The 25490-nt window shown below is 34.6% G+C and overlaps 1 protein-coding gene and 1 non-coding gene across 6 annotated transcripts in view; both read left to right on the top strand.

The window, feature by feature from the left end:
* The window catches only part of LOC126840903 (disintegrin and metalloproteinase domain-containing protein 11), a 200482-nt gene that overhangs the window by 93940 nt on the left and 81052 nt on the right, over positions 1-25490 (top strand). The window lies entirely within an intron of this gene.
* Trnaf-gaa (transfer RNA phenylalanine (anticodon GAA)) lies at positions 18493-18565 on the top strand. The gene has a single exon. It is a non-coding gene; the product is annotated as a tRNA-Phe (tRNA).

Here is a 25490-nt window from a genome sequence, read left to right as displayed (position 1 = left end):
TTATAAAATCAGATCGAGTTGAAATTTTAAAAAAATATTTAATGTATGTATTTTTTGTTCTTTTGCAGGTGAGTTTGAGTCAGAGTATTATCGATCCTCCGACGTCGGGTGGCAAACGGTTCATAATCTACAATCTGGTGATGTTTTATTACTTATAGTTTCCATTTGTGTACCAAAAAAAGCTTACATAAACTGTAGTTATATCTAGAGCACTCATACCGGGACAATATTGTTTTAGTAATGGTCACCTCGTTACCTCGGACGATTATAGTAATGGTATGATCGTTGTTTGTATCAAAAAACTAACATATTTAATTTTTTTTCTTATAAATATTGCAAAACAATCAATTAAAACAAAGTTGTATTTTAACCGTCGTAAAATACAAGGTCAACTTATATTGTATATAAATTACATGTCTTATAACTTGCCATCTCCTGTACTAAAAATACCTGTAATGCTTTAGAACCAAACCGGAAATACATAACACACGATGCTAATAGATTTTCTAAATAATAAAAAACAAATACACTTGTATCGTGTAACTGTCGTCAAGCGATTTAAGAAATTTTAGTTAAACTAAATTACATTTTGCGACAAAGTTCTGCGATATCAATCACCAATAAGTGTTTATTGTTTATAAAATATATAAGACAAACTTTATTTTTACGCATGATAATAATTTAATATTTTATACTCAATATAATGCGTTAGTTTTATTGGAAATTGACTAATATTATTATGTATTTATCATATTAAATCCGGGATTTCAGCGTTTTTGACTTATCAGACGGTTTTGTGTACTAAAATCCAAACGATAAACTGGTAGTTTGGAAAGTTACTGCGATTGAAAGTTTTTCGAATAAAAGCGAGGTCGATGCCTTTGTTCGCCAGTATTGCAGTTAATACTTATTACTTAACCGCAACCGTCCTGTACACTGCTGGTTGCCCGCAGCTGTACATAAACTAATTATACGATATTGGATCAATATACATATACATCAAAGCGATCGGGACGTACTCTTTGTATATTATTACACAACAGTGATGTAGAAATTCGGTTTATTAAAATATTAAACGACACGTCTGGCCGGTTGTTTTGTGTGTCCGGATTTCATTAATGAAAACCCACTGAGTAGGTAAAATATAATTACCGAAAGTCAGGCTATATTATTATTATTATTATTATTATTTATCAATTATTGGATTATCATGGCATAAGGCGTGCGAAGAACAACAAAACAGATGTCTGCGATTTGTTCTCAGTGCAATTTAATAAAGAATTCCGTCTAGAAAGTATAATAAGAACAACGGTATAATAATTATTTTCCGGTCGGCTGACGCGACAGAATGTTCAGACCACTGCGTGACACGCTCCAGTACAACGGTATTATATAATAATATGAATATGAATAATATATCACGAGCTGGTCCATCTAAGTATAGATAATAGATAATATTATATTACATGTCAAGATATGTCGCGAGTGTAATATTTCAACCGTTAACATTTTTATGTACTACGTGATAACATTTGTGTTATGCGATCCAAACGCACGCAGCGACGCCATTACAATAATAATTATTATTATTATCGGCTATTGGTAATAATTATTTTCGGATCCCGTGGAAAAGCTGCCGGCAATGAAAACAACGGTTTGGGTTTTATGAGCTTTACCGTTTAATCGGACACGGTCGGTAGAATATATGTATGTATGTTATGGTTTACCGTTGTCGTTGTTATTATTATTGTGATGGTAATGCGTTCTCACTACGGACCGTTTCAAGCATAAAAAATAAATTAACTCTTTTATTTTTTATCGCTTTATACCACCTACCTATACGGTAGGTACCTACATACTATCGTGTCGTATAAACGTTTACGGCAGCTCAATCGATTCAGATCGGCAACTGTAGGATTTTCGGCACTAAATATGCAAATTCGAACCCTGGAAATTCATAAAACCGTCCTCTGAGTATGGTTTGCTTTGCTACGCTGAAACTGTACGCCCTGTTTTCAGAGTGTATCAGTTCAGTGCCAATTGACGTCACTCTCTGACATAATGGCCGCTGCTTTAAAAAAAAAAATCATGTCTTTTATGCCTATGCCTAGTGTACAATATGTTATTACTAAAAGTTAGTCTAACCTAAATCTAAGCAAAATTCTTGATTGTCCTACGGTAAAATAAAACGGCTCGCCCGTTTTATAGAGAACTACAAAAATAGAAAAAATCATCATATTCTAATAAACAAAAGCACTGAATACCACACAATGGTGATTCGGAAGCTTTTCGTAACGGTCGGTCGGCCAGCCGAATGTGACACGTGTGATACAGTGTAACATTATAATCTTAGCTTATGTCTCCAAGGAGGCGTCACAGACATCCGTCTGGTTGGATGCTCTCTTATATGCACACGTCATATTACAAGCGCACACGTATCATATTGCATATTATTATTATACAGAAAATAATATATTATAACATTGTCAGTCTGTCTGTTGCATTCGCTCTCCGCAATACGCACATGTATCGATATTGCCTACCTAATGCGCCGCCACCGTAAACGACTTGTATAATAATATGAGATCTTTCGGTACTGAATATTGTTACTATTACTACAACGGTGTGGGAAACCCGAACCGACAGCTTATTCAACTGTCACAGTACCCTCGAGGATAGAGAAAAATAATTATCGGTCCAAAATCGATTTTGTCAATAGCTTTTCGGCACCTACAAACCGTTAAACGTCACACCTAAATGACAACCTAATATGACAACCGTGTTTTGGTCTCGTTACTAAACGTAGACTTACATTTTGTCCCAGCGAATCACTATGGTACGCTAACTATGTATGCGGAAGACACAAAGTCGACCACAGTAAGTTTCGTTCTAATATTGCAATATTGCTAATTTATGCATCATGTTCCGCGTGCCATTGCCGCCCGAAAAACTATAAAAAAATAATATTATTTTATCATTGTGCAAATAATATTTTTGCATAAAACTCTAGAAACCAACACACAAGTTAACGAAAATAACATTTAACAAGCAGAGTTTTCCAGTTAAAAGTTGAATTCACATTACTTTAAGTAAACGAAAATAATAATATAACTTTTAACAATTCTTGCGCTGTACTTATTTTCGATCACTTCAAACTAATCTCTAAACGTTAAGATTATTCATATTGTATGCAAGTAAATCAACGTCACTTTACATTTCTTTATTTCCGTTTGAGTCTAAAAATAGGGGGGGGGGCTGTGTTCTTTTTTCCAGCCCAAAATTATGAAATTTTCGGTTTATTTAAAAAATAATTATGTAAACAAAAAATTAATTATTTCGTGATATTTCCTGTGAAATAATCCTCTTACTGATGTCACTCGACAACAATGTTAATTGCCAATTACTGAGAATAATGGGTATTTTTTGTCAAACATTTATTTTCTCAAAGAAAACATAATTTTTTATTTAGCGTAAAAAAATAGTATCAAATAATGTTTTTCCTTTTGAGGAACAATATATATGTTATCACGTTAATTTACCTACGGTACACCATGTGTACAAAAGTATATATTATGAACAATTAAACTTTATTTTACTCTGATAAATTAAGATCACGCAGTTAATTTTTTTTCACTCCATACAATGTCTTACCTGAAAAAATCTCACGCCTCTAAGTGAGGTTTGTTTTTGATAGTTTTGTTTTTTGTTTGAAAGAAGAAGACTCCATAGGATACATTAATCTTCGATTCTCCAAATTACAGTTCTGAACGCCATATTGTATAGAAGTTTAACTACGAACATATTATTTAAAAGGTCTAAATAATATTATTTGTATTAAAGCAAATCAAAGTATATTTTTTTTGGCACCGTTTATTAAAATATTAACTTACTTCTCCAGCTCTTCTTCCTATTTCTCCTTAAAGGGAGTACCTAAATGGACCACTTAAGCTTATTCCATTGATAAACTTACTTTATTCTAGAGCCTAGACGATAATCTTACAAAATCTAATGATTTATTTTATATTATCATAATATTAGAAAAGCAAAAAACAATTTCGCTATTGTCCTTATCTCGTAGACTTCACGGTTCCTTATCAGAGCAAGAACAACCGAGATAAGCCTACCGACACGATTAATTCAGATTTCAGTTTCTGTCGGGAGTGCACGATAGGTATGTAGACGTGTGAAGAGCCAGTTATTATTTTAATGGGAATTTCTCGTTCATAACGGTCTACTTAAATAATTAGCACTAGCAATATTATTTTTAGCGACCTTCTACTTGACAGTAATGGGTTAATCCGTTTCGCACGAAGCATATCGGAGTAGGGGATCCAAAATTCACTGAAAGGGGTAGAATTCTCAATATCTTTTCCTACCTATACGATCAAATTATAAATAAAATATAACGAAACTTGTGGCAATGTAGTTATGTACAACGGCTGGCCTTTACCCGAATGCCGCCCACGTGTTTTGTGTGCGAGTGTGTGTCCTTAAATCGACTTAAGAGACTCGCGGCGATTAAGAAAAACGATTTTTATTTTGTTTTTGGGGCGTGGGTAATCGCAAAAGGGTGGCCGGCAGCAGTACGGCCTCTGAATACGCATGTAAGGTGTGCCGACCAGGAAGACGGGGTTAACGACAGTAGGCGCAAACAAAGAACAAAGGGATGAAAGTCGGAGGAAAAAAACAACAAAAACTAATTCCTTATTTGTCGCAGTCGTCACGGGACACGGTGACGTGGGCACATCCCTGTTTGTCGTACCTACGTGCTGAGCATGGAAAACCGACCAGAAGTCCGTGGACCGAATAAACGATATAAGGATTTCGTTTAATCGCGTGATTGTAAGACGGATACATCAGCAATAATACCATAATGCTAATATGCTACTGTTCGCTGTTTTGTTCTCCATTCGTGTGGGCCTCGACCATTGAAATTCCGCCGTTTTACCAGAATTCGATGGTATTTTTTCTTCGCCGTTGTTGTATGGCCACAATTCTGCGTGATGCTCGAAGGCGCAAATCACTATTACTAATTATTACAGTAATATATACAACGTGGCATATGATGTAGGACAGTGTCTTTCTATTATGTATGTACTCCTCCAGCTGGAGACCCGGAATATGGAGAACTGAAAAAAAGAAAGTATATATTATGTATATGTATATTGTATACATTATACATGCTAATCGATTTAACGCAAAATCATTATTTGATCATTCAACGTGTATAGTCACAAAATGTACATAATGAAATCGATGGGTCGTGCAATTTTCTTCATCGGTGCACAAACAGAATAATACCGTTACCTGTTACAGTAATAAGGAACGACGGTTGTATTTTATATTTTAACCAATTCCAGATCTCATAAGCTTAATTAAAAATAATAATTTTCATAATTACTATCATCCAAAACGTCAAAAGTTATAGGAAGAGACGTTGAAATTTTGAAAAAGAAACACTGTTATGTCGGTTAAGTTTTCCAGAAAGAAAATAAAATATGACATCTAATAAATTCGATTGATAATAATAACATTAAAAATTAAATTTAAAGTTGTTAATAAAATAAAAACTAAAATTGAAAACAACCAGCGTAGTATTATAGAACTCTTCAACAAACATAATCGCTTCTCCTTCTGACCCGTAATAATTGATTTACATAACATATGATATTACATTTAACTATTTCTCACAAGATCGTTTGTCGTTATTATATTATGATAGGGTACGTCGGATTGAGGGTAATTTATTACTGGTCGATAAAACACCAGTAACATATAACAATTAAATACAGCCTGTCCTACAATTTGAATGGAATTGCTCTAGTGTAATTTAAACCCTTCCATTAACTCTTATCTCCCTAAAATAATATATGTATTGCTAGTCGTACTGCAGTATTCTAATAGAGCTGTAGTGTGTGTGTGTGTTGGTTCACCGTGATCCTCGTGGCTATACAACGTTATATTTTTACGGCCCATAAACAGTATAGTAAACATGTAAATATGTACATTCCCATGGTCATTTTGCTCGGGTGTTGGTTTGAAATAAAAATTGCCAACGGCGACCACACTTGTTATTTTGGACATAATACATTTTGAAAATTGATGACAGCTGCTCAATTTAATGTTTGAGAACGAGAAAATAAAAGCTTAGACTTTTCATACAAAAATGTATGGGCGTGATACTCATTGTTTATTCAAGAAACCGGATGTCGAATCAGTAAGTGAGAGCTGTACAAATATTGCAAGCCGTTTTTCTTCCGATATTAAAAGTTATAAAATATTGAACGATGAATGTAACTATTTAAAACTTATAATCTCCACTAAAGATTCCATTGATTAATCGTGTAGAATGCTATTAGATAAAAAAAAAAACATTACTTTGAAATTATCCCTAACCTGGTCCTGGTGGTTTTGATAATTTACTTGTCTACTACACTTAAAACTCGTACAGGAAAATGTTCTTTCAAAGCTTGGATTATTCCGATATAATAACCGAATTTGCCATCAGGAATTCCAGAAAGCCAATTGACAATTATTTTTTATTTTTAAAATAATTAATAAAAAATACCAGTTACTAATTACAGTTTTTTTTCCTTGTTTTTATTGTACTTTGTTTTTATACACTTTGTTCATGTAATAAAAATGTACGTTAAAAAAAAATGAAAAAAAGAAAATTGCAAGCGAGCTGCACAGGAAATTGAGTATGTGTATGTGAGGCCATGAGGAAAAAACCTTCTCGTTCCTTGTTCATGAAGAAAAAATTAATAATGAGGGCGCCCCGAACGTCTTAATCCGGCACTGTTCACATGATGTGTCCACGTGTACGGTTTTACGCTGACGTTTCCTACTATAATTGCAGATTCTGCAGACAATATGGTATAACTGTATAGACTGTATATAGCGACTGTTGTTCTGAGACAATCTTTGCAATTAGTTCAGCAAACACGTGCGAGTGTCTGAAAGTGAATTGGTACCAATTTTCGATTGGCGGCCTTACATAACTATTTTTATATACCTATTAAATTGACTTGTGGTGCTATTTCTATCTTTCTCGCAGTATATTATGTCAGGTGTACTAATTACATATTCTTTTCAGAAAACACGCCAGCAAATCGATTTTTGCCGTTTAAAACACCGCTGTATTATTAATTTGTTTTTTATTCGATTACACAACGAGCACAGTAACACTGTTACCTCAATACTATTTCGATATTTTAATATAAGGTGTACTTATCTGAATTCAATATCTCACTGTATTATCAATAATATGTCATACTCTGTGCGGTAAATAAAAAATGCCGAGCATCAAAAACATGAAACGGAGTTAAATCAAAATGTTCATAATATTAAAGTAAGTTGATATAATTTTGACTTAACTGAGTAAACTAAACTCATTAATTAAACGGAAATTGTGTAACTCGATTAATAATATTTAATTTGGCTCGGCATAATTGAAATTGCTCGGGCCCTGTAAATTAAATAAAGACCCGACAAGACGGTTTTAATTTAGGATTTTCCGAATTTCCCATCAAATAATAGCGTGCGAAAAATGGGTCTTGTAAGACGGTAGCCATAATAGTCGAAGTGGAAACGCATTTTTCGCGTCAACAACAGTCGCTCCCGTTCATGCACGTTTCTTTTCTTTATTTTTTATTTTTTTTTTGGTTTTGTAAACTTTACAAGTACGCAATGGGAATTTAAATGTTTCTTATGCACAAGCGCGTGTAGCATAATATATTATTGTAATTTTTGTTTTTGGGCATGTGTATTCAATATATTTTTAACTTCGATGCGGTTGGTTTTTTAGCGTTTAATCCGACGTTTGACGAGTGAAAACGGCGATACCCGTCAATTGGTAGGTTCGAACACACCCTGTATACAATGACAAACCCGGCGGAATCCGAGTGTTTATCGGCGTTTTTTAATGCACTGAAATGCCGGTACGTTCCGCGGCGGTGGCGGACGACAAATTGCTTTATTGGAGGATGCGTTTATCTCGTTTTGCCGGGCCTTTATTGCCGAGTCGTACATATATTATCTGTAACGGTCGTAATTTATGTAATTTCAGTGTGTGTGTATTTTTTTTTTTTTTTTTTACCTCTCCGGGGCCCACGTTCGCCCACCACCGCGGGTTACACACAAGGCTTGTATAGGTCCCGGGCACACGCTAATGTGTTTATAATGAGTTTCGAATACACGGGGTCGTGTTTTCGGTCTCGTTACGACCGTGTTTAATACTTTTCGTTCTCTCTGTGTACCTACTTTTTTCCTACCACCAACCCCCGGTGCATCCATGACTAGTTTGGGTTTCGGGGTTTTTCCACGATTTTGTGCAAGGAAGTTGTAGTCCACGGTAGACACGGGAGCCGGCCGTCGAAAGAATAATAATAACAGTAAAAATATGTTAACGAGACCCGCTCGGGGTAAAAATAATAAACTCGAAAACACCATAGCCCGCGTTGCGTGTCGTGTCGGCCGTAGAAAAACATCGGATAAATCAACAAAGTATTTCGCCATTAAGCTCTGGGTCCGGCGAGGTTAGGTGTCGGTATATCCGTCGTTATGAAAACGATTTGAGAACGCCGACAGCTGTTAAAAAACAAACAAAGGGCGGGAAAAAAATGTAAAAAAAAAAACCGTTTCCTTCATTTTGTTTTGTTCGGGGGGGGGGGTTCTCCTCCCCCTTCCACCTCTGCCGGTATCGCTTACATAGTATTATACTCCACTCTTCTTGTGGATGCGACCTCGAGCCGGTGCCGAAGAAATCTCTTAAGCCGAATCCAATAATGTCCCACATAAATAACACCACCCCGTGTAATATTTCCTGTACAAGAGCCCGTACTTGTTCGCCGGTGTACAGTTACCGGTCTGTGTAAGCGTACACTACCGAGTGCTGCTCGACGAAATCGATTTCAATGCGAAAATATAAAGTATGATTTTTTTTTTTTTTTTAATAAAGGTTTGGAAGAAATTGCACTGTCTTACGAATTAACCGACGACAATTGACCAGTATAAGTTTAGTTACTCGCGAGAAAAGAAATTTAAAAAAATCCTAAGCAACTTTGTCGTTTCATATTGTTGTAACTCGGTTCATTTATCGATGCCATTATTGCTTAGGTATTTTGTGTTACCGTAGAAAAGCCATTATTTGGTGTAAAACGATTAAACGCATAACTTACGTTAACGTTTAGAAACTCACTCGTTCATTAACTACAAGTTTAGTTTCTATTAAGAGTTGAGAAAATCGCAAGATCATAATATTTTATAAAAATATTTCAATTAGACCCGACTAATCCATGTCATATTAAATGTAAATTAATTAAAACATATTTTTTTAGAGGTTATTCAATTCTCAAAATATGCTTGACAATAAAGTACACATAACAATCAGTTAAAGAAAGTTTACAAAATCTGTACTTTTTTTTAAACTGCATAGGTACCTATTAACAGGTGATTACCTGTTATTAAAATATATTGAAATAAATATAGAATACATAAAAATTAAATTTAATAATAATTATTGTAAGTATTATTTTTTTTCTTAAAAAAATAATTTGTTGTTATTTTTTAAACTTAATTATTTTAATTGTGATTACAGTGATTTTTACTGTTAGTAATATTTTATTAAAATACAATGGGTTACCCATGTATAAATGTTTTTTAACAACTTTAAAAATAATAAATATTTTTAAAACGATGGCAACATTTTTACTTCGGAAATACAATATAATATTATAGGTAAACAATAAAATTATTCATTTTTTTTTTTAAGTGACCAACATATTTTGTTTGATAAGATACTAGTAAAATTAATGTATTTCAAAACATGTTTTCCTCTCGTTTAGATTCTCGCCGCAATAACACACACATACGCTGTGCTCACACTTCCAACTCTACACTGAACGCCTTTATAAAATGTTTATTTACACAGGAAATAACAACATATTAAAGTAAACGCGTGAAAGTCTTTGTTATTTTCACACCGGACTCGTACGAACTCGCACAATACAACCTTGAACCTAATTGGGTGTTGTAGGACTCCCCGGGCCTTAAATTGATAATGAAAAGCAAATATGTTTTGGTGGTTTCCGCCGAATATAACAAAACGCCTTACCGCAGTCGAGTGTGTGTGTCGGTATAATTTATACTACATTATTTTATGTATGTATATATACATATTTTGTTGTGGGCGTGTATGGATACATGTGAGGAGCGTTGTACGATTATTTGTCAGCTGTCGTAAACCGAAAAGAATTCATTATAGATGTATTCCCGGACGAACCTTGAGGTATAATGAAAAAACAATATCCTGAATCCTCCCGCAGGATAAACTTGCCGGTCAAATCATCTTGCTACTATATACTTTGTATCTGCCCGTTATTGTCGTCTTCTGTATATATTTAGTATACATAAGTATAGTCCATAGTAATATAATTATGTAGTTTATTCCAAGTCAAACGGCTTGTCGATTTATTTATTTCCAAGTCTCCACTTAAGCTCACAGCGACAATATTATTATATTATTGTGATACGGTTTACGGTCCTAACCCGTATTATATATTTTCAACGTTCTTCTTATTTGTCCTTTTTACCAAAACCGTGTGTTTTGACTATGCAGCACTCGCATACAATACATACGGTGGTGGACTTTTACACGGTTCTGTAATTACTACTTTTATCAACTGACTCTATGCCAGCTGCCGCGTTGTCTGAAAGCAGAATGTTTGCGCTCCCAAAAACAATAATAAAATATTATAAAATAAATATAACTGCTGTACAATAATTTTGTGTTTACAACAACACTTACCGAACATCTGTTGGGAATGTCGACCGAGTGCCAGTGTTGTCCACATTTAACAACAGCTTCATTGGCTGTTTTGCCTAACACACACACACACACACAGGAAACAACAGTCGAATTACATACAATAAACGGATGCTTATATTGCTTACACAAGTATTCGCCAGATGCGGACTTATAAGCGAGTAACAAATTATTATGTTCTGAAATGGAAAAAAAAAGTTGCTCTAATCTGGCCATAACCACGGTTACTTACTCATCTCGATGTAACTAACTATATAATGAAAATGTTTAATATGAACTTTGTTTGAAACATTATCATCCTGGTCCCTGAGTATATCTCGTCGTTTTGCGGTGTATAGATGAGCTGTTTCAATTTTGCTTTCTCAAGTATGTCTCCTCTCATTGCACAACCGTACCTTGTATATTATGATGTACCTGTAGATGACAAATATGTACATAATAGGATTTCTTTTTTAAATTACTTTTCGACGAAATACTCAAGTATTACTCAACTAGACAATTTATGTAGAGTATTTGTATTTGTTGCTGACAATGTGACATTAAGTCGAAGAATTCGGTTTAAATAATTATTCCCCATTTCCATTATGGTTTCGAAGATTAAGAATCTGTGACGTGTCTATTTAAGTGGGTCGCAGATGTTGATGTATATATATTTTTTTCATTCTTAAGTATGTATGTATTATATATATACGTATAAGCCTGTGAGTAATAAAATTGACAAGCGGACCGTTGTTTACTTAAATAATTATTTCAGTAGAAACGACCCGATAACGGTGTTTATTCTGTTAAATGGAAAAACGATTGTCTGCCGCCATTGCGCTGGTATTAGGTGTTTGTTTACTCAAGTGTGCCGCCGTCTTGCGGTAAATTGAAAAAAAAAATGTTTATCACTGCACCCGTGCTTATTGCAGCATGCCCGTATTTTATGTGTTATATTATACCAAAGTAAATTAAATTATCTTGTATGAAATAAGATTAATCGAATAGCAACAAAAAAAAAATATAAAGAATTTTCTATGCAGTAACTTTAAATAATAATTATGTGAAAACTACAAGTATGCTTGACATTTCACTATAGAAAATACAATGTGGTTGGAACTATATACGGAAAATCAAATAATAATAAAAAAAAACAATTTCCTCTAACCGATTTAATGTATCCTGTTCAGATTTTTATCGTGTCGACATTCGAGCTCTTAACATTTGTGTTTAAAATAAAAATAAAAATATAAAAGAGAACTAAACAAAAAAGTCTAAAATTACAAGCTCTAAATTTTAAACGATTATTATTACGGTTACAGTTCTATTTAAAACACAAATACGGTTGTTGAATCTTTAGTAATTTTTTTTTCGTTTGTTGTTTAAAATAAATCACTTATCTTCAACACGTGTAAATTTGTAATTTTATTGGATGGTTTTTTTTTTATAATTAAATTATTAATAAATGTGTTGAAGTTTCTCGGATTTACAACTGTTAGTCACATCGTTTGCGTTGCATTAAAATTGTTTAGTAATAAACTTTCTTTTTAATGTGTCCACGTATTCAGTCCGCGCAGACGTTTCAGACCCAATTAAACCGTCAATCTTCAGAACGTGCAGGTGCCGATTTACTGCTGAATTGAAATGTTTGCATTCGACTTTTGCAAACACTTGGATGCATTAATTTATTGCAGTTCACTCCTGAATTATAATTATTGTACTTCTTATGAACATTAAAAATACAATGAAATCAAAAAGTATTAACAACTTTTCGTCAAGAAACATACAAATGGCGTTAAAAAAAAAAATCCTAAAAAACAATAACACCTACCTATACGCAATTCCGTATGATGATAAGTTCGTTGTCTACGTTTACAACGCGTCGCCTTGTTACCGTCGGGTTGGAATAATAATAATAATTATGGTTTAATTTATGGGAATACTAACGAAAGCCAAGGGACGGATGGGAACGAGCCTCCGTCAAGGTTTTCGGTGTAGTTATGCGTTCTCGTGGCGTGTGTGTACACATAAGACCTTGCGCTTATTATAATTACAACTGGTATCGAGGGTGAAGGCGGTCTGCTCGGTAAATCACTGTACAAACATACGTATTAAATTATTATATTATATAGGCTGCCCCTTCGGTCGTCTTCCCGCCCCCGCAGACTTGCTCCCGCGGGCCACTCGTCTATCCCCGTCAGCGATACGATACATGTAATTAGAACGTTTCGCCGCCTTTGGCAAGGGTGCGGAAAACGCTGTACACAGTTGCGCGGGCGGCAGACGTTCGCTTCTCGCTGTGTACACCAGCACACAATACATACAACACTTATGTAATTTAATAATTATAATAATAATGTACACCCCGCGTATGACGTGTACATATTCATGCGGAGTTTTTTTTTCGCCATCCCTTCGGTTTGTCCCCACGCGTTTCTCTCCTCTGCCGGCACGGCGGATGACCGTTTTGCTTGGTCGTTCGACGAGAGACCTTTTGATTCTTTGCAGCAGCCAGCCACACCGCTTTTCTGTTGGACTCGGGTTTTGTCGGCAAACGCAGTCCGGTCACGTCCGTCGAAACGACCGGCATAACGAAATTGTTATCTCTGTGCACCGCCCTTTGACACTGTCCGCGGTCGTCCTTTTTTGCGGCCAAACTCCATTCGGGTTTGGCCGCACGCCGACTCCTCTTTGATTTGAAAAGCCCGTCTTCGGTTAGCAGCTAGCTAGTATCTAGGAATCTAACAGAAACGAGACTGTCGATACGAATACAAGTAGAGTAGGTACAGTGATGAGTAGGTAGTACCTTTTCGAAATGGTTTCAATGAATGCGATAGAGTAGATATGAGAAGTGTAAATAGACTGGATTAGGTTAAGCGAGATCACTTTTGTGAAATAAAACGAAAACTAATTGAATGATCCCACGCAAGAAGAGTAGTGTGCTAGTAAATTATTTATCATTTTCATATTTTGGCGGTTTCTAGATGCTGAGAGAAAAAAGGACATTATACGCATAACAGCATTACACTAGAAAGCTGATACTCGTTTTTGTATTTCATGCGAAAAGGTAATTTAATCCTTTGATTTTTTTTTCACAAAATATATTTCGGTAAACTGATGCTCTTCTTGCACGAGACAATTCAGCTGACGTGATGAGTTGAATGTGTACGTTCGAATTCATAGTTTCAACGTATTTTTCTATTAAATTTAATTCTATTAAATCTAACAAAAGTACTGTAGCTATAGATAGCCTATACATCCTGATCCTATTGTTTGATACCGTGTTTGAATAGCATACTGACTACTTGTGTAGCAACGACGATTATAATATTCTTAAATTTGGTAGCTTATATTCTAAGTTATGACACAAAATGGCTCTAACAATTACTGCGGTATCATGAACATGCTCACTATGTTTTGTGTTGTAGGCATTCTCGTGGTTATCTTGATTGTTCTCCGATTTCCCATGCGTAAATGTCTTAGAATTTCTCAGTAAGCGTTTACGCTGTTGCATTGACGACCTATACCTAAACAATTGTCATTTCCACATTTTACTGTTCTTTAATGAATTCGGTTGAATTATTATTATAATTATATTATATATAAATTTCAACTACTATATTATAATGATTATTGCGTTACCTATACGAGAGAGAAAATAAAATAAAACGACGGATGGCGTGACAAGTGGAGGTTATCGATGGGAGGTGAGTACATGTAGACTGTATAGTAAATACAGAAATGCCGTTGGATCGAGACCCTGGCATAGAGTGGCCAACCCCAATCGTGCTGGACAAGGCGAACAAAACGAAGCATAAACTTATTACTAACATCTCTGCAGTGATTTTGGCATATTTTACTAAATGCTTCGTTTTGCATTTGCATTTTTTTATTTCAGTGCGACGATCCATGGATGAACTCGCTCTGGTGAAAAACGGTAACCTATGCATTTAGTTTAATTTTATTTTTGTGTGCCTCGGCGTTATCACATAGTCCTTATTAGTTATCACCGCAGAGACCTCGATAAGAGCCGTGATCGCGACGCACCAATTAGGTAGTTTTTAACTGTCAATGACGGTTGGCATGATAAATGTTTTAGTTATAAAATAAAGTTGGTTGCAAAACATACCGAGTGTGTCTAATATTATTTTAAAAAGTAAGAAACTATGAAATACATAATATTGACATTAAAGTAGTTTTTTTATATAACTGTTATTTTTGTTAATAGAAAGTGCAACTAGTATTACTATTTGGGCTTTGGCCACATTTAATCGCCTGGTTTAAAGTTGTTCCGTCGTCAGTTTTTAAAGTAAACATACATTTATATCACATATATTAAAGTTAAAACGAATGCGTTATATATTTTTCTAATTTTTTTTTTTTGCAGTTTAAGAGGTTTTTTTTGGAACACGAATTTGATTTGTTTGTATACAATAATATCATCGTGTACACACAAGCAATAATAATATAACCATTTTATAAAACATGTAAATCGTTTTCATCGGATTCCGCTCTCCGGCCGTTTAATAAAAACTTTTTAGATTAATCGCATAACATTATTATGGTAAAATAATAATATGTAAATATATTACTCATGTGTATATATACATTCGACCGATACCGATACAACAGTGTACATTATAATATTATAACATTCAACAACCGATTCGGCGGGATGGCGCACACGTAATAATATATGTTTGGCGGAGCTTATCGCTTTAAATAAATTTAATATATTTATTATGCCGTCTAGGCCCGGGCTAGCGCTGAGAAGCGGCAACGATGACCGCTATAAGTTACATTTTGTTTTTTCGGCTAACGGCTTTTATCGGATTTGCGAAAGTAGTTCCGTTTGTTTCCTTAACAAAATACAGCGCCATATATCATTCCACCACACTTATCCCGGTGCGCGTTACGCTAACTTTGGTTATTCAATGAGAAACGGCCCCATAACTTTTGTTATAAATATATATACATATATACGTGTATATTTCTTTTTGTTTCGTAGTCCAGCGTTATTTTGAATTGCCTGAACAAAAAACGTTTTTCCGGTATTAAAATATAATGTGATAAACGCGTACCGTGTTCCTTTGTCTCCGGACCCGGGCGGCCGTTTGAAAATTTAAATCATTATAATAATTTTTTTTGTTAATTATATTTTTGCTTAATATTATTCAACAATACATTTGAGAAATATACCCAATAGAATTAGAGCTAGAGAGAGAGAAATGCACGGATACGCTGTATAATATTATAGTCGATAAATCGAATTATTGTAATAGTATATTAATTATTAAGTATAGTGTATTATTATCGTATAGAGTTCACTGGAAACAGCATTGTTACATTGTAGTAATTATTAGTTTAATAAACAAACACAACCAGACACGCGCGGTATTTGATGTACAATGCAAACTTTATACAAACCAATGTAGAATTTAACCATTTGTGATATTTGCAAACGTACTCGCGTGTTCTGTTTCCCGTTTAGTTTTGATCGCCGAGTCCATCTTCAGCTGAGCTAGTCGAAAAGTGTAATATTGTAGTCACATCAGTCGGAGACAGACCTACCAACTATCAAGTTGATGTTGTTCACTGATTTTAGTGTAACAAACGGCTGAAGACGTGTGGATACACCTGAAACCGTTGAAAACAAAATTCATAATAGGTCATTCAATCCTAAATAGTAATTTCGCTGTCAAATACCGCCTGATATATTATTATATAACAACTGCCAGCACTCGGATACAGTATTTTGTATGCTTACGTTGAATTTTAAAATATTCAAACATCACTTGAAATATCCGCATAAGTCGTGTAAACATAAACATACATAAAGTTTTAAATTATAAACGGGAATTTATACCTAGGAATTGTAGGCACTATACAATATGTATAGGTATAATAATGTAAATACATAGTTTTTGTTTACAACAACAAAAACGTAATGACGTTTTGGGTTGTTTGACTAAGCGTTTAGGCGCACACGTGTCGCCATAAACAGTTCTTTTATTCCCAGTTCTGCGACACATGTAAACACTCGAGTGTCGATAAGTGTTTTTCGGCAGAAAAGATGTTTTTTAAAAAGTTTTCGAGACCAAAGTGTCACGGCGTCCTGGAAAATTTAAGGGTTTCATCTCCGGTCGTGTTAGGATTTTCCTACTTTTTCCCAAACAGCACTTTAAGCGCCACGAGTTTTTTTACGTTCTCGTGTACGCGTTTCCGGCGAAGAAGTTCAAGGGGTCTTACTGCCGTGCACGGACCACGGTTCAAAAGCAAAACGTCCGCGGCACCACCACCGTTAACTTTTAGCCCGGATCGTCCCCATTATTGTGTGGGCAAAAAAATAACAATAATAGCAGTAATAGTAATAGAAAAAAAAGATCTCCCCGAGGGCCGCACGGAAAATAAACCTATGGAATTTTTCACACATATATATACGTATTTATTTATTTACTTTTTATTTTTATTGGGGGGTTCGCCCAGCATCTAACGCTTAGGGCCAAAGGGCACATCATCTTTGGCCGCCAGCCGTCGCGTTTACCGAATAGAGTTTTTCATCTGCTGAAAAATACCATGCCGACGTGACTCTTGCAAAGGTTCCTTTTGAATTTTCCCCTTTTTCCAGTTAACCGTGTGTGTGTGTTTGCGTGACATTGTGTACTCACATTGATTAAAACGGTCGCCGCTGATGGTTAAAGGTTTATAAAGAGAATAAAATATTTCTCGCCCTCTGGATTTTTATGGCAGAAAATAGGGTTTTTATAGGTACAATAGAAAATATGACTTGCAGTCATGCGGAACCACCGAGTGTGTTGAGCGCGTTATGAAAAAAACGACCTTTCCCTTTAAAAAAAAACTCCCTTAATCTACCGGCCATACCGTTATAATATATTTTGATATCATCTTAAGTGTAGGTACTTCAACGTGGAACCCAGACGGTAAAAGTTATAAAATTATCAACAATATTATGTTTTTGTATTAGTGTTCAAGTCTGCCGTCTGCGGTTCCTATTAACTATTTATAACTATTTTCAGAAGTACTTATAAAAGTACTTCTGATATACTTCCGAATATACTCGAGAACCCATAGACGGTATCGTGACGATCATCTTTTATACTTAATAACAATATGAATTCTCTTAATCAAAAATCCCATTAAGACAGTTCTGCAGTTAAACGGTTGCCAGTTCCCACTAAAATTATGTAGATATTTAATTGTAAACATTTTTTTAAATACAATTTTAATATGTATTAACTTGATAACGTCAATGGTCATGTTTATGTAGAAATAAGATATACCTAGGTAAATATTAGATTGATACAAAACTCAATTTTCTAAAATAAATAGCAGTATTTAAATTCAAATCCTAAAATATATTTCGATACCTATTAATGAATCAGTAATAAGTTTTAAAATACACGATTTAAAAAAATATTTTTTAAAAAATGCCCTATTTAATTTAAATTTATATAACACAAATAACATACAATAGTATAATATACTTACAACTAGTATACATTCGTTGTTGGTAACTAATAACTATACATATAATCAAAGAAAATGTTGAGAAAAAAGGGGGGGTATAACCCCCCCCCCCAACGTCTATGCATTATTAAACCTATTTTGGTGTTTTTGTAAACTCATTTTTGACTAAATATGGTAAAAATTATCTCGACTTTCATCTAGCCGAAATAGCTCAGTTGGGAGAGCGTTAGACTGAAGATCTAAAGGTCCCTGGTTCGATCCCTGGTTTCGGCATAACTTTTTACTTTTTTTCAGATTTGTTGTTGTTAATATTTCATTTTGTTTTATAAAAATTGTTGATTATTATTCAGACCTAATTTTCATTTATTATTGAAATATTACTGAATTGAAATAATAAGTAAACTTTAAACTTTTTTCAATGATCAAAGTATATTTCTATTATTTTATAATAACTGAAAAAGCTCTAATAAAGAGCTAATTTACGAGTTTTTTGAAAGTAAGTTAGTAAATTCTGGTAAATTTGATTCCATATTGTTACACCTTTATGTGTCATTATTACGGTATACTTTTAAACGTGCCAACAATGTATATTAAGTACCAAAAAAGTATTTTTTGCATTACAAAAACAAAAATGGTTTTGGCACGTGTGAAGGATAACCAAATATTTTTCGGTTAAATTGAATTAGGACCACCTGTCTGGCTATCTGTTTATCTTTGCCTGTGGAATATTTTAAGGTCTTATATTTGTTCTTTTTTTTTCAAATAGTATCATACATGAACTTTACTCACAAAACGTCTATTTCACGTCTTAAAAAGAAAAACTGTGTACAAATATAATGTTGGATACCGGAAGTCGTTATAAATCTCGTAGACGTTTTGCCTTTTATGCGAAGAAAAATAAAAACTTAAACAAGAAATAACTCGCTTGGACCCAGATGTTTTTTTTTGAAGATGCGCAAACCCAGTACCGTTAAAATATATACAACATATGTACGTGCAACCCGATTCGTGCTTAGAACCAACGGTAGACTATCTTGTGAGAAATGTTTATTATTTTCTACAACCCTTTTTTTCTAAGTGTAATTTATTCAATACGCATTTATAAGCAATGCCTGTTCAAGCTGCATGCTCTCATTATGTGTTAAATTAAAAATGTTCATGTCTTATTAGTATGGATTGAATGCAAGTAGACGACTATAGACTCTATATAGTATACTGTTGCTGGCTGAACCTATCGCTTTTTCATTATATTATAAATAATCATTATTATTAAAAACCTATGCTAATTTTATGAAAGTTTTTATTAGTTTTCCCACATCTTCGGATGTGTCCCCACATGTTCAGCTTGTATTTAATCAAGCATAATGTACAGACAGTGTTTGTCCATACTGTCGATGTAGCCTTAATGAGTGACTTAAGATGCTCTAAAGCTGATCTCTAAATTAAGTCCGGTCAATTAAAGTAAAATCCACCCCCCCCCCCTCTCCTGTAAATACGCCACTGACCCACGACCGGACTTATTATAAGCAATCTGCGGTGTGTGTGTTTATTTTTCACTCTTATCTGTCATTAGAGTAATAAGAATAGTCGTTTCAAGCATTTTATCATATTTTATGCACCTTTTATGTTATTGCACATTATTATTACCAGTCGTTTAATTCAAATTGAGTGTGGATAACGGTGTAGTAATTCGTTATAAAACGAAGTCGTTTAGTTTTATGACCGCACGTAGGTACCTGACCTCTTCATGTATACAATATGTAATAATATACTATAATAAGAATGTTATACTAAAAATAACAAGTACCGTGTTAAACACAATGTACACACGTTCCAAACTCAACCGTTTAAAATTATTCACCAATAATTTAATAACTATATACTATAATATTTCAATAATATATATTTGTGTGCTATTACAAATATTTGAACTGACGCGTTATTAATATTCTGCAGTCTGCACATTGCAATTTGCAGTAATGACACTAAACATATGTGGAAAAATATACTTTTTTACTATTATTTCATTTAATAGTAATAATATTTTCTTTTCAATATTATTACCTTATGTTTCTCAAATTTTAATTACGCATTTTTTTAATTATAACTCAGATATTATAAATTAAAATGTTATAATACTTTTCACCAAACTTCACCAACAATATTTAGAAAATATCAGTTTTATTCAGTGCAGTGTTTGGGATGAATGTTTATTGGCTACACAAATCTCATTCGCTTTGTTTTAAATAATCGTTAACTATTTAAAAGAAAAAAACATTTTTATTTAAAACAAACAAACGGTTTATGTACTAATTACACGGTGTTTCAAAAAATTGAATTAAGCCGTCCAGTATAAACTCCATCTGGTTTTTTTTTTTGTAACGCTAACAAAGGAATATTTTCAAAACGCCAGTATTCAAGTAAAATTAATACCGTAAATTATAATTATTAATTTAAAGTATACATTTCTAATTAACGTTATCTCTGTCCGGGAGATAATAATTTTGCAGTAGGTACACCGTACAAGAAATATTTAGCTATTTTTGTAAAAAAACAAAACGTTATGGTCCAAGGACTTTTTTTTTTTGATAACAAAGATAAAGATAATAAATAACGACATCGGACTATTCAGAGCGGTATTTTTTTATTATCGTACAAAAGTCAAGTTGATAAAACAGATTTGGCCGAGACGCCGTGAACTACTCGACCACAAAGTCGAACAACCAAAAAGCAAACAAATCAAGATGAGCTTATTGTCGTTGTTGTCTTTTCAAAAATAACGTTTCTCTCGGTAGTCTCGACACGACAATAAAAGTTTATCAATACATTTTTGTCTCGACCATCGTGACTACATATATCTAATAAAATATATTTAATCTATATTGTTTTTTATTTTCGTAGCTCTTTGTTAAAAAAAAAATTGCCGTAATCAAATAGACGAGAGGGATGACGAGATTGGTGCTATTATATCTCTCTATAATTTTTTAGTGTTTTTTATTATTATTATATATTTTTTTTTTATTGGATTTTCGGTTCACTTTATAAAAAATATTACTTCACAGCGTGCGTCCAAAGTCTGACGAAATTATTGTGTCCGGCGTTTGGATTTTTTTTTATGCGTAGGTTGAATAGGATTCGTAACGAGTCAAATGTTTTCTGGACTGTGTTGGGCGGAGTAGGGGAGAGGTAGCAGCAAACACCGGCCGGCGGCGGAGGAGACGGCAGTTGCCAAAATTAAATATCTCGAGCTCGATCGATTTTTGATTCGTTTCTCTTTTGTGAGGTGCGAGACTAAAAACGGCTGGCAAAGGGGAAAATGTATAAAGTATAAACGACGGTTAGTATGACGAGAACGAGAGAGAGTCGAAGACGGAGACTGAGAGACAGACGTCGTCGAACACCGGCCGGCCACCTTAACGAGGGGCAACGACGTCGAATGTAATTTCCTTTCGAAACAATGATAAAAGAAACAAAAAAGATTTGCATACTTAACAAGCAGAAACGAGGCCGTGGCGCAAATGAACAGTTGCCAGCTGTAATAATTATGTTTATTAAACACCGTCACTGCTAGTAGCCACTGCGGGGTATAGATTTTTCCGTTACAGGTAGTGTGCTATATAAATATAAATATTTATAGATATATTTTTTTTATACCACATTTTAACGGTCCTCAATAATAAGTAATATCGCGCTTATTGATACTCGAGTCGAACGGAGGTTAGTCGACCACATGGTGTGCAAAGTTACTGAATGAAGTTAGCGTTCTTTTACAATAATTGTTCATTAGAACGCGAGAAAAAGCAAAAGCTAACCTACCAAACTTCATTGTTATGCTTTTGAGTTTAGACCTAATGTAAGTTCTAAAAATGGGCAAAGAGAGTCCCTTTATTTCTAAGTTCTTTGACGGTAAACTGTATCCTGCCAGCGTGATACCTTCATTGTATATACGGATATCTTGTTCGAATTAAATAGCTAATATAGGTTAATATGTTGTCTAAAGATAAGCATTTTTTTTATGGATTTGATATTAACTTGCTAATAAGGATTGCCTGTAATCTCGATGATCTTTGTGTTTACATTTTTTAGACAAGTTGAAGTTTTACATATTATTTTTCACGACCGACATTATCCCTAACGTCATGTTAACGTTGGTCTATGCGATGGTAATAATAATTATATTCAACCTAACCTGGTCTATACTGCGGTACCGGTCGATTTGCTAAAGCCGAGGGCGCACAGCGGTCGTCTTAAGCTTGGTGCCCCGATTGTATTAATTTACATCTCATCCGCGGCCGACCATTTCGTAAGCTCTCTCCCTCCCTATATTATGTGTTAATTAGGATTCAGCTTAGCTGCGGCGGTTGACCCAATTTCGACCATATTTAACTTGGCTGTAAGCAAAACAGGAAACTAACTTTGAATATTTTAACCACAACACTGGCTATAGACGATCAACTTGTTTAACGCCAAAGGGATTGCGATATTATAAGTCACGAGTTAAGATGTTCAAGATCCGCAGCGCTACTTTATAATAGATGAAAAACTATGATAACTGATAATTACATCAAATGACAATCACTAGGTTCACTCAAGATTGTTCACGTTGATCCTTAAATAACATCAGCATTTCATACTTCAACTATGTAAGACTCGTTGTGCATTCTGCTCATCTTAATTCAAGATGTATGGATATCATCATGTACAGTAAAATGCCAATAATAAATACTTAGTAGGATTGTAGGAATATAATCATCTAGCCCCTCGCACGGTTTAATCGTAATCACATTAAAATATAGTTTTGCCAAAAGGGCACATATTGTACATTTAAAGCTCACTGACTGGAAATTGTGTACGGATTGCTCATCTAACCGGTAACGGAGCCGAGCCTGTAGATTTCCTTTATGGCGTCGCACTCCTGATACTTCATCGAAGCAATTACACGTGTCACTCGGCACGAATGCACTCGCACGAGGCACATACGTTATGTTCGGGAGACGGTCGAATGATTCGCATCCCTCTGGATATCCCTATAACCTTATTCATGACACATTGCGAAAGCTCACGACAGCTGTATGCTCTTGCAAAATTCATAACCGAATGGATGCCATTAACCTTATTGTATAATAATGTTTGCCATCGGGATTCGCTAATAACTGTGACGACGCTCACAATAACGATGGATGTTTTTTTTATTTATCCAAATCATTTTCCAACCCTGGGTTTTGGCCAGCCAGAAACGTTAGTGAATAAAAATCATCTTCCATTCGAATAAGCGCATCGCATATTATTATATTATAGCTAAATTTAAGCTTGAATAGTTCTAGAAGCCCTTTTGGAATCCTCTTAAGGTAAACACCGCACCGGTTGAATAAACTCGGTTGTCTGTATGTTTTTGGGGATTTTTAGAAAAAAATATTTTAAAAACCATCTGTCGACTTCTTTGTGAACTTTTCGCGAACACTTGACAATAATGTAAACTACCAAAATCTTACAGCTCGTTGAACTCTATCGTTGTATTTTCTATTGTAACAGCTTGAGTGTGTGTCACATATTTTAGTTTAAAAATCAAAATGGTGTGCGATGCGGTAAAACCTAAGGTGGTGACTGCTTTAACTCTATATGCGGCTTTTAGGATTGACTCTTACGGAGGAGTGGAAAAGAGTCGAAATGGGTTTTGTAAACGTATTCCGCCGAGATAGATTAATGATTCTTCCGGAATACATATATCTCTGTTAGCCTATTCTGACCGCCGTCTATGGCGGTGTGAAGAATTAATGTGGTGGCGACGAGGGGTTTGGCGAAATCAGTCGGAAAAGTATAGCCGTGGCCAGTGAATATTTAATGCTGGCCAATGTAAATTTATCACGACCAAGGAGTCGTTTAATTTAGTTTGCACATCCGGGTTGAAAAAAAATCTCCAACGTATATACACGTTCGTGCATATTTTATATTATGTTCGAGTCGACGTTTTCGTGAAATATATGCACGGCTATCTGGTTTTAATCTCGCTTAGGGTAAAAAAAATGTAGCGATAAGGTTCGTTGCGGGTACCGAAATAATTTTTATTTATGTTACCGAACTTGCAATGGGCGCTTACAAGTCGTGGGAAAATGTTTATAACTGGAACAGTTGTTTGGTAGTTGAGGAGAAAATTAGAGCTTTGGAGTTGTCTCAAATTCAATACTAGTCTAAGGGGGAATAAGTTGAACTTCAACTATATAACGATAATATGTGTCTTGTAGCCGACAAATGGGGCAAAACTTGTTTCTTTCAATTAACTTATCAAGTAATATGCTTAACAATTGCTAAGTTATCAGCATATTTTTGCGAATAATTGGATTTATTTAGTTGTTGCCTCGTCAAGAAATGGACGTATCCAGTGAGAGGAACACGGTTCTTGGTCGAGTAAGACAATTAGATATTACTTCTTATTCTGTTAATTGAGGAACAGCCATAGGAATTACAAATAATTTATCCGTTAGAATTGTTCCATAATAGAATCTTACTTGCTCTATGTTCATTCCAAGTTAACTTAAGGCAAAGCACGAGTATTGTGCAGTCTACGTGGTGACGCATAGCGAATTTTTCCTTAGTGTTTCAAGGAAAAAACCTTATTTCGCTAAACACGGACTTGCACTGGGCCCAAATTGATTTATCCCTCTCGACTGTTGTTTGTTCGGAGCGATCGTAGTATGATGCCTCACATACGATGTACGTTTTCGTTTAATGTTTAGGCAAACAGAATTACTGAAGGCCAGACGGTGCCGGGCGTGCGTTATAATTAAATCACTGGCAGAGTAACAAAAGCAAAGGCCGGATACTTAATGGCCGCGCACGTACTCGTTGAGCAGAATAGCACACACACACAGTCACAAGCAGACAAGTCGGTTTAAGAACAAACTATAAGATGCCTTTAAGTTGGCGACGCCGAGCAAAAGGGTACATAGAGTAAAGGCCGAAGACGTGCAGCCTACCGTAAACGCCTACTGCGAACAGGGTTTATTCGTGTATGTATACCTATACACATAATGGTATTTTTATTCTACTGGAAAACTTGAACCGAGCCTAGCAACGTGCGCTGTACCTATAAAGCATATGTCGTTTTCCGATTAAAAAAAAATATATTAATTACTTATGCAGTGAAAATAATATCGTATCAGGGCATCCTAACTTCAACAACAGATATGTGGTGTGGTTG

This window comes from Adelges cooleyi, unplaced genomic scaffold (genome assembly GCF_023614345.1).
Source record: "Adelges cooleyi isolate 19-005CV unplaced genomic scaffold, UGA_ACOO_1.1 ACOO_flye_CR_arks_rails_tigmint_CR_PRNA_376, whole genome shotgun sequence".
Lineage (NCBI taxonomy): Eukaryota > Metazoa > Arthropoda > Insecta > Hemiptera > Adelgidae > Adelges > Adelges cooleyi.
This window is presented reverse-complemented; position numbering and strand designations above follow the sequence as displayed.